Here is a 10,227-nt window from a genome sequence, read left to right as displayed (position 1 = left end):
CTATCTGGACGATGTTATTGTGTTCAGACCATGTGCATGATCCAGGTGGATATTGGTGACCACTCGCCTATTCCGCTTGGACCCCCACCATTGTTTATCTTTAGTTTCCTTAATTGTAGCGTAACTTACTATTTTTGGCAGTTTTTCAGGTCCTAAACTTTGAGAGTTGTTTTGAGGGACTAAAAGATGTTTTTAGGGAAATCAGAGAGACTGAAAAAATCTCAAACCAATTAGATTAGCATTTTTGACCTCCTCTTTGAGATTTTCAAAATGAGGTATTATGATAGCCAAATGGAGATCGTATGCCAAAGTTATGACCCTGGGAAGTTGATCTACTAATTTACCCAAACAGGGCCCACAATTTTGGCGCTTCATCTCCTAGGGTTAGGTTTTTGGATGTTTAGGGTTTTCCATTGTTTCTCAATAATAAATAGGAATTTGACCTCATTGTAACACAATTGACATGCATGTAGCCATCACATCTCCTCTTAGAGATAAGCTACCATCACTTGAGCTAGTTTATTTCCATTTCTATATGTAAGCATATTTCAGTTCTTTGATATTAATGAAATGAAGTTTTATTTCTACCACATCTCTGTGTTTATGTGTATATCTCTATTTTGTTGCATTCCTGTATAAGTTCATATTAGTGGTATCAGAGCGAGCTGATATTTCTTTGTTTTTCTTTGCATGTCCCCAACAAGGCCAGGGTATAAGGAGTTAGGGCTCCAATGAGTTGAACCTTTGCAAGACTAGCCTCATAGACCCCGACGACCTCCCATGACAGAAGAAAAGAATGACGAGGGGCCAGGATATCCTTTCAAAATATTGCTCGAGGAAGCCCTCGAGCGACAAAGGAACGTGATGATAGATAACTTTTCCCAAACCCTTCAACGACTACCCACATGCGACACATCTTCATCCAACAACCACTTTGGAGTGTCCACTCCTTTTAAGGTACAAGTTAATTTTATAATTACCATATTTGAAGGGCAGATATATGTAGACACCATAGATAGATGGTTAAATCTATTGGAAGGATATTTTTTAGTTCATGACTTTTCCAATTGGGAAAATATTACTTTTGCACTCCTCAAAGCTGCCCCACATGTCAAGGATTGGTGGGAAACCTACTGTGAACAAAAGGACAAGAGGGAATCCTCACTGTTTTCATCCGCACCCACTTGGAATTCTTTCTGAGACGCCATCAAGGAACAATATTACCCTGTCGGGAGATATGAAGATAAATACATAAAGTGGACCATGTTGCGGTAGGGAAGGGACCAAGATGTGCTGGAGTTCACAAATTTTTTCCATACCCTTCGCATGAAGCTGGGTATCAAGGATTCTGAGTGGCATTTGATACTCAAGTAATGCAGCTATCTACACAAGTACATCTAGGATGAGATGGAGTTACTAGACATCTCCTCGCTTGGTGTTGCCTATCGATATGCTGTCAAGATTGAGAAAAAATTTAAGCAGAAGAAGCGAGACTTTGGATTTGTGAATCCGAAGCAAGGGAAAGGCACCCCAAATTGCAGAACAAAGGACAAAGCCAAGATGGGGTGACCCAAGACAACCCATCAAAGCCGAATGCAAAGAAAAACACCACGAAGGTAAAGAAGGACATAGGGAAATGGTGTGAGTTCCATAAGAGCCCCACTCACAACATAAGTGAGTGTCGAACCAAGAAATCACTTCGAGTTAGAAACTAACTAAGGTAAATAAATTATTGATGTGGAGCCTAGTGCCGCCATTGCCACCACCAAGATCCAGAAGGATTAGCACGAATATCCAGAGGAGGGGGAGAGGATCTTCCACTCACATATGTGGGTGAAGGGTTCTCTGCTGTAGTTCATTGTTGACAACGGGAGCCAAAATAACCTCATTTTAGCAGAGGTCGTGAAGTGGTTGGGCCTACCAACCACACCACACCCACATCTGTACACCATCAGATGGCTTCACCGAGGGTGATATCTTTGCGTTAGCCAGCAATGTCGCCTTCTCTACAACATCAAGCCCTTCACAAATGATGTATTGTGTGATTTTGCTCCTCTTGAAGTTTGTGATGTTTTATTAGGCCAACCATACTTGTGGACGTGACATGCTATGTATGAGTTTAGGCCTCAAACTGTTATTATTACTTTGGGAAATAAGTTGTACAAGATACTAGAGGTAGCATCACCCACCGCCATTTCTTTGATCACTGCGAAGAAATGTAGTAAGATCATTTCCTAGACCGAGAAATTTGTTTTCCATATGATTCACCCTTAGGGAAAGAAGAAGATTGTGGCCATGACCTCCACAAAGGGCTCCTCCTCATGATAGCAGCAAATGGACAAGTCTGTAGAGGAGGATAAGGAAATCTTCACCTCACCCATAGGGGTACCTCTACACTATCAGGTCAAGCACTCAATTGATTTGAACTTGGGCACTTCGCTACCCAATGGACTAATCTATTGACAGTTTGTTATAGAGAATGATGAAATAAAGAGGCAGATTCAGGAGTTGTTTCAGAAAGGGCACAATAGGCCAATTTCATCATCCTGTGGGAGCCCGATCGTGTTGGTATAGAAGAAGGACAGAACCTAGAGACTCTGTATTGACTACTAGGCGCTAAACAAGATCATTGTCTAGAATCGGTATCCACTCCCATGGATTGATGACCTTCTAGACTAGTTCAAAGGGCCCAAATATTTAAGCAATATTGACTTGAAGTTCGGTTATCACCAAGTACCAATTGAACCCTCTAATGTGTGGAAGACTGCCTTCAAATCCAAGGAGGGCCTTTTCAAATGGCTTGTCATGCCTTTTGGGTTGACGAATGTCCCCACAACCTTCATGAGGTTGATTGACGACATCTTGTGACCCTTCATCAACTCATTTGTTGTGGTGTATTTGGATGACATTATGATCTTCAACCAGAGTTGGGAAGAACACCTCCACCATATTCAACAGGTCCTCCAAACCCTGCAACAACGCAAGTTGTGTGATAATTTGGAGAAATGCAATTTTTCTATGACCCAGGTTCAATATCTAGGGTACATCATTGATGATTGGGGTGCTCATGTGGACCCAACCAAGATACAAGTCATTCGGGACTGGCTAGCCCCAACCACTCTAATAAAGCTCCATAGATTTTTGGGTTTTGCCAACTTCTACCACAGGTTCGTGTTGGGGTTCTCTCATATAACTTAGCCTTTGAGTCAAGTCACCAAGGGAGGAGCGAAAGAAAATTTCTTTTGTTTTGAATCCCAATAGAAAGCGTTTGCCAAGTTAAAGCATCACCTCTGCTCTACACTAGCACTCACATTACTAGACCTCATTAGGGAATTTTGAGGTCTAAAATGGGCCTCCTAAGAAAAATCTACAACAAAAATACATTTCATAAGAACCAATAGCATTCAAGATGATGATGTCAACCATGGGGGATGATTCACCATTTTTGGAGTAAAAAAGTAAAAAGATTGAAAATAATAAAGTAATAAAACTACTTTTTTCAACTCGTATTTTCAACTTATCTCCCTGAGGTTTTACTCAAATTTCACGTGGGAGTAGTTGTTCGATGAAAAATTTAATTCCTCATCCGAGGAGTACGCATGTTTCATACTTTTGATGGACCCTGCTACACAAAAAATGAGAAATACATGAAAAAATGTTATTGCAATCACGCTTTTCATGTATTGCTCATTTTTCGTATAGCATGGTCCATCGAAAGTATGAAACGTGGCTACTCTTTGGATGATGAATGAAATTATTCATCCAACGAGTGTTTTTGCTAGAAATTTGAGTAAACCCATAGGGAGATCAGTTGAAAATACAAGTTGAAAAAATATTTTTTTCTTTTTTCCCTCTAAAATTTAATGATGTAATCCAATATTATTTTATTTTTTCCACTATTATTTTATAATTTCCTTAGGAGGCCCATTTTAGAGCTCAAAAACAACAACCATTTGAGATCGAGACAGATGCCTTGGATTATGATATTGGTGCAGTTCTTACCCAACAAGGGCATCGGTCGCATATCATAATGTGAGACTTTCAAACACAGTGCCAAAGTATACCACCTATGAAAAAGAGACGTATTCCATTGTGCAGGCCTGCTAACAATGGAAGCATTACATTATAGGCAAGGAAATGATCATCCACATAGACCATCGACCCATGTAGTTCATACATACACAAAGGACGTTGCAAAATGATCGCCATCAGAAATGGTCCACATACCTATAAAATTTCCATTTGAACGTTAAGTACAAGAAGGGTAGCACAGACAATGTTGCAAACTGCCTCAGTCGAACACCGGTCATGGCACTGATGTTACACGTCATTTATTCACATTAGACAAATGACCATCAATCTAGATCTTTCACTATCCATCAAAGTTTTCCAAAGCATCCCCTTGCAAGGCTAGAACCCAAACAATTCCAAAGAGAATGAAATTTTTAGATCTCAAGGCCCAAAAACCTATTTTTGGCTTCTTGTGTAGTTCCCTAGTCCATTTCTGGAGACCATTAGGGTCTACACAAAAGTGTGCTCTGTCTTACATTATGACTTGCACACATGAATCAACATAAGTAAAAATAAAAGGTAAAGTCTAGAATCTTTCCCAACTAACAACTTTGAATGGATGCCTACTCAAGCCTGATTCCTCACATAATGGAGCTACTTACCGCTCTTTGTGGATCCCCTATCCCACCATTTGTGGATCTCATCCATTAGGAAGAGGATACCAAACATCCTCCTCTTGGCCTATAAATCAAACATGGACGAGAGGATTGGAGAGGACAATTGAAGGTAGGCTTATGTTGCAGAAATAAGTCTAGAAGAATTTTCATCCAAGGAGAGGGTTGGAGATTGTGAGAAGAGGCTTGTAGCATCAAGGCTTTGAGGTTGTAAGTTTGTTCTCCCTTTTATTTAATAAAAAGATACTTTTCTTTCCTAATCATGTCTTCTGTGATATCATTTGTGGGATTTGTTGATCACTACATAGGTTATGATTGGTTATTGATTAAATTTATGATACATGTTGAGTTAAATATTTTATTTATCTTTCATTTTATACACTAGATGCTTTGATCATTTGTGTGTTTCTGTCTATGCCGATCTCCTTTGAACATCATGGAGAAGTTGTGGAAAATGTTGGAATGATATTTCAATCATCAAGGGGAAGCTAATTGTCGAAGGTACTGAAAGGGACTTCAACAGGTATTTCATTAAACCAGTAAGTGATCTCTCACATATTATTTGTTTCAATCAATTGTAAGCTAAGGAAAGGTAGCAATTCTTTTCTTATTTGTTAGTAGATTTCATTTGAGATCTAGGGAGAAGCATATTCTCTGCAAGAGGGATTAATCTGCCTAACAAATTGGTGACTCCATTGGGGAATATCTCACTCTTCATCATTCTCTTTGTTTTGACCTTTGATCCTCTTGTCATAGCCCTCTCTTAGTGTTTGGAAATACTGAAATTTTGGATTTTATGATTTATTTGACTTGTTTTTATTTTTTTTCTAAAAATTTACCATTGTGCACACTTTATCTTTAGGCATAGAGGATTGATCTATTGCATGTGCACATATTTGGAATTTTTGAAAATTTGAGTTTTCTCTTCACCATTCTAGAAGTTTTTGTTTTTCCTATTTAAGTACACTTGTTTACCTTCTGGAAATATCCTCCTTATTTTGATTTGAATTTTTGGGTTACCTTTTTGAAGAACTTTTTACTTTTTCAAATTAGGGTTTGAAGTTTGATATGGTGAATTGCTAATTAATCAACAGAAGGACTAGTCATTGCTGAGATAGTTTAAGTCTGTCCTTTTTTATGTCAAAACATCACATTAAGTACTTTGTTTTCTCAATTGCAAAGTGCTATTAATATTAGGAAATTTTAGGGTTTCTCAAGAGAGCACTTGTGATTGGGAGTTTCCTGTTTTTCCAAAGTGATTACTGATTATTTATTTCTATAAGACAACACTATATTTTTCTTACAGTGGTTTGCAACTCATTACGTCAAATTGAAGGAAGAATTAATTTTTTGTTTTTGGGTATGTAAGAAGTTGATATGATCAAAATTTTGCTTCTTGTAACTTAGATTTTGACGAATTTAGGTTGCATTTCTCGAAGATGAGCCAAGAATAGTGTATTATGCATTCTCTTTGATTTGTGTCTTGAAAATGATTCATTGATTCTTGTATTTTTTGAAAAGTTAATGAAACCTCTTCCCTTATTTTAGTTACAATTCATAGAAATGAAAAGCTTATAATATCATATTCGATTTCATTAAAATTTTGAGTCAGGTCAAAGCACCATCTGTTTCACATCCATTTACCCTGTGAGTAAGTAACCGTTTTAAAAAACAATGCTAATAAAATCAATTTAGATTTTTATTTTTATTTTAGGGATCTTTTCAACCTACAATAGATCAGGTTGTAGGGATTTGTAATGGGTAAGTGAATTAACTTTCCAGAGCTGCAAACAAGCATTAGAATCTTTCCATAGGGAGTAAATCCATTTACAGCAATTTGGCTCTGGGAAGCTCCCGTTACAAAGGAGTTAAGCACGAGATCATGTTAAACCCAATGGAGTGATTTACCCCACTTCATTGGTTACAATACAATGATTTACACATATTAAAAATGGTGCCAAAAGGTACTTTGGAGTCACTTGGAAGTAAACCTTAGATTAACCATGTTGAGGAACTTTCAAGGGGATTGAGCTTTGTTACTCTACCCTTGTGTGTACGTCTAATTTATGACTGTCCCCCAAGGTTAAATTGTTTTAAGTGGTAATCTTAAAGACCATAATATTAGGGTTATTACTCTAGGTGATGATAGAGGGGAAGTATCTACTGTACCTGAAACAAACATTGGCTATAGTCACTTGGACTTTTTTGGAGGTTATTTTTCACTCGAGATGGAATAAGTGAATTTACTTGCACTAGATTGTGTTCATTAAGAAGGTTGTCAACGTAACTGGTTGCAACCCCTCTCTCTTTATTCACTTTTCACATTGATCTATGTGATGTTGGATTTCATCACCAACTAGTGATTTCGTTGTGAAAAGTTTGTTTGCATGGTTTGAATCCTTACATTTACTAGCGCATATTATTTGATTTGTTTTAACCTTTTATAGACCTTAGGTGTGGATTGTGATTTTGAATTGTCAATATTGGTAATAAATTTATCTAAGTTGAATCTAATGGCAACAATTCTAGAAGTTACCAATAAAGAAACCCATTTTAACAAGAATCCTAGTCCTTTTCATGACTTTTCAAATGTTGGTCCTCCTTATATGGCTACGTTGTCACCTCCCAGCTTCACGATAAGTTTACCGGTGTGGTTGTTTTCAACTTATTTGATCCAAAATACCCAAACTATTCCACCTCAACCAAGTTCACCATCTCAACATCACCAACCTCATGTTGACCCTTTATCTTCTTCATCCAACATGTCCTCCTCCCTTTCTTCTTCTTCACTTGGTAAAATCCTTGATGCTAGTAACCAGGTGCTCAAGAAGAAGAAGAAAGGGAAGAAGAAGAAAGGGAAGAAGAAGAAGAAGCAAGATAAGAAATAAGCCAACCAACCAACCATGGATGTAGGTAGTGGTAATGTTGAGGAAACTTAAAATATGCATCACAAGCCAAGATACCCTTGCAAGCTTTGTAAGGGTGACCACTTATTGATTTTCCTAGTATTTCTAAGGTTTTAAAAGTATGGTCAAAAAATTCTTATCAAATTATTGTGGATCCATCAACCAGTGATTGTGAGGTTCTTGGGAAAAATTGTAAAGTTAGGTTTCCTTGTAGGTTATGCAAAGAGATTCATCATAGTCACATTTTCCCTGATATGGATGAAGCCTCAAAATTGTTGGGAAAACTTATTGTTTCATAGCAACAACTTCCAACTAGTTACTGTAAAATTTCTCCCAACCTACTGTCATTTGACGAAGTGATTGATCTAATTCCAAGTACAATCAATCCCACTCTTCCATTGGAGAGTGAAACACATATCACTCAGGTTGATGAGCCATTGGTTTATCAAGTGGTCAACTCAATATGATCTTTAGTTGATCCCACTCTCCTTTTAGAGAGTGAAAATTACATTGCTTAGGCTCTTCTTTTTACTTCAAATTCTTCTATGCATGGGGGCATTTCACCCGTTTCAATTGATCCCCCTCCAAGTCATGAGGCTATTTCCTTCAATTGGACTAGACTAACAGTGCCTTGTCTTCCTTCTTCCATCCCTTTCCAAATCACTGTGAAAGCATATGGTAAGAATGTGTGATGTACAAATGTAGATGAAGGTGTTTATGTCAGTATTTTATCCTCATTTTCTTGGTAATCTTTAGGTTCCCCTCACCTTGTGCCTGTTATACAAAATATTTTAGCTTTTAACAAAATCATTAGTGAACCTTTAGGAATCCTTCCTAAGTTACCTATTACTATGGAAGTTAAGATTGTCTGTATTGATATTATGGTAGTCCAAGGCCCCTTATATTTCAACTTGCTCCTTGAGCGAGACTATGCCTGTGCCATGAAAGTTGTCCCATCGACACTCTTTCGAGTGATATCTTTCCCTCACAATGGAAACATTGTGACTATTGACCAACCTTCATTTGTTGATATTGATTCGAATACCACTCATTTGACATCCCTGGATGTTACTTATATGCAAGTGGTATTTACCCCACCAGGGGTTAATTATGTGGCAACTAGTCCCATGTTTTCAATTACCGATGCAAGTGAGCCTCTAATTCTTTGCTCGACTTCTTATGACTTAGATCCAATAATTGACATGGGTAACCCTATGAAGGAATTTGAAATTGGTTTTCTTTCTCGTTTTGATTCTCTTCACATGTCTTCTTTCTAGAGAGCTATTCTTCCTTCTGATGAATATCTCTTGGAATCCATGGTCGGAAAGTATCCCTTGGCATGTGTTTACTCGAAATGGAATCCATGATCCAAATCCTTAAGAGGATGGTTATTTTACTGTGTACACCTTCTTAAAAAATGAAACAGGTTCTTACAATCATAGTTATCTTCATTTCAAGCTCGCATAAACATGAAACAACCCCTAAGGATGGTTCTTTTACTAGGTTAACCTCGTAAAAAAATGAAACAATTGACTGTGAGGATAATTCTTTTACTATGTCAACCTCATTAAAAAATGAAACCAATGACTAGGAGGATGGTTCTTTTACTGTGTCAACCTCGTTAAAAAATGAAATAGGTTCTTACGAGCATAGTTATTTTTGTTTCAAGCTCGCATAAACATGAAACAAACCTTGAGCATTGCTCCTTATCTTGTTTCAAGCTCATTTAAAAAAATAATGGAACAAGTTGGCTATGAGGATAATTATTTTATTGTATCAATCTCATTAAAAATGAAGCAAATGGATATGAGAATAGTTCTTTTACTATGTCAACCTCGTTAAAAAATGAAACAAGTGCCTGAAAGGATTCTTCTTTTATTGTGTCAACCTCATTTAAAATACGAAACAAAGATTTGTGAGGACAATTCTTTTATTGTATCAACCTTGTTAAAAAATGAAACAAGTACCAGAGAGGATGCTTCTGTTACTGTGTCAACATCATTAATAAACGAAACAAATGGCTGTGAGGATAGTTCTTTTGTTGTGTCAACCTCATTTACAAAAAATGAAACAAAGTTCCTATAAGGATGGTTCTTTTGTTATGTCAACCTCACTAACAAAATGAAACAAAGTATAAGCATAGTTATTTTTGTTTCAAGCTCACATAAAAATGAAACCACTTTATGAAATTCATGAGCATAGTTCTATTTCAATCTCGTTAAAAAATTGCAACAAGTCCCCTTTTAAATCGAGTCTTTTATGATATTTTATCAATAAACATTTATTTCATCTACCTAATAGTAATTTACCGTTTACTTAAGCAGATCAAACAAAACTCAGGGGGCTTGTGCCTCTCCATGGGTACATTGTAATTATGTTTTGTGTGCAACAATTTTTTCAGGATTTTTTTACAATTTTCTACTACTTCTCCTACTTATCTTGTGTTACATTTGATTACTGATGCATTGACTAATTTGTAACATCTATAAAAAGAAAAAACAATATTCATCCATATATTGTACAAGATAGACTGAGATAAAAGTAGTATTTTTCATTAGTCAAAATGTTTGTAAAAAGTGTGGCTTTACAAAATTTCATCCAAAGACATGAGGCCCTGTGGCCTTTATTATTCGAAC

Source organism: Pinus tabuliformis, chromosome 8 (assembly GCF_031772625.1).
Source record: "Pinus tabuliformis cultivar Carrire ecotype Pingquan chromosome 8, CPIR1, whole genome shotgun sequence".
NCBI lineage: Eukaryota > Viridiplantae > Streptophyta > Pinopsida > Pinales > Pinaceae > Pinus > Pinus tabuliformis.
Note: the sequence above shows the minus strand (reverse complement) of the source record.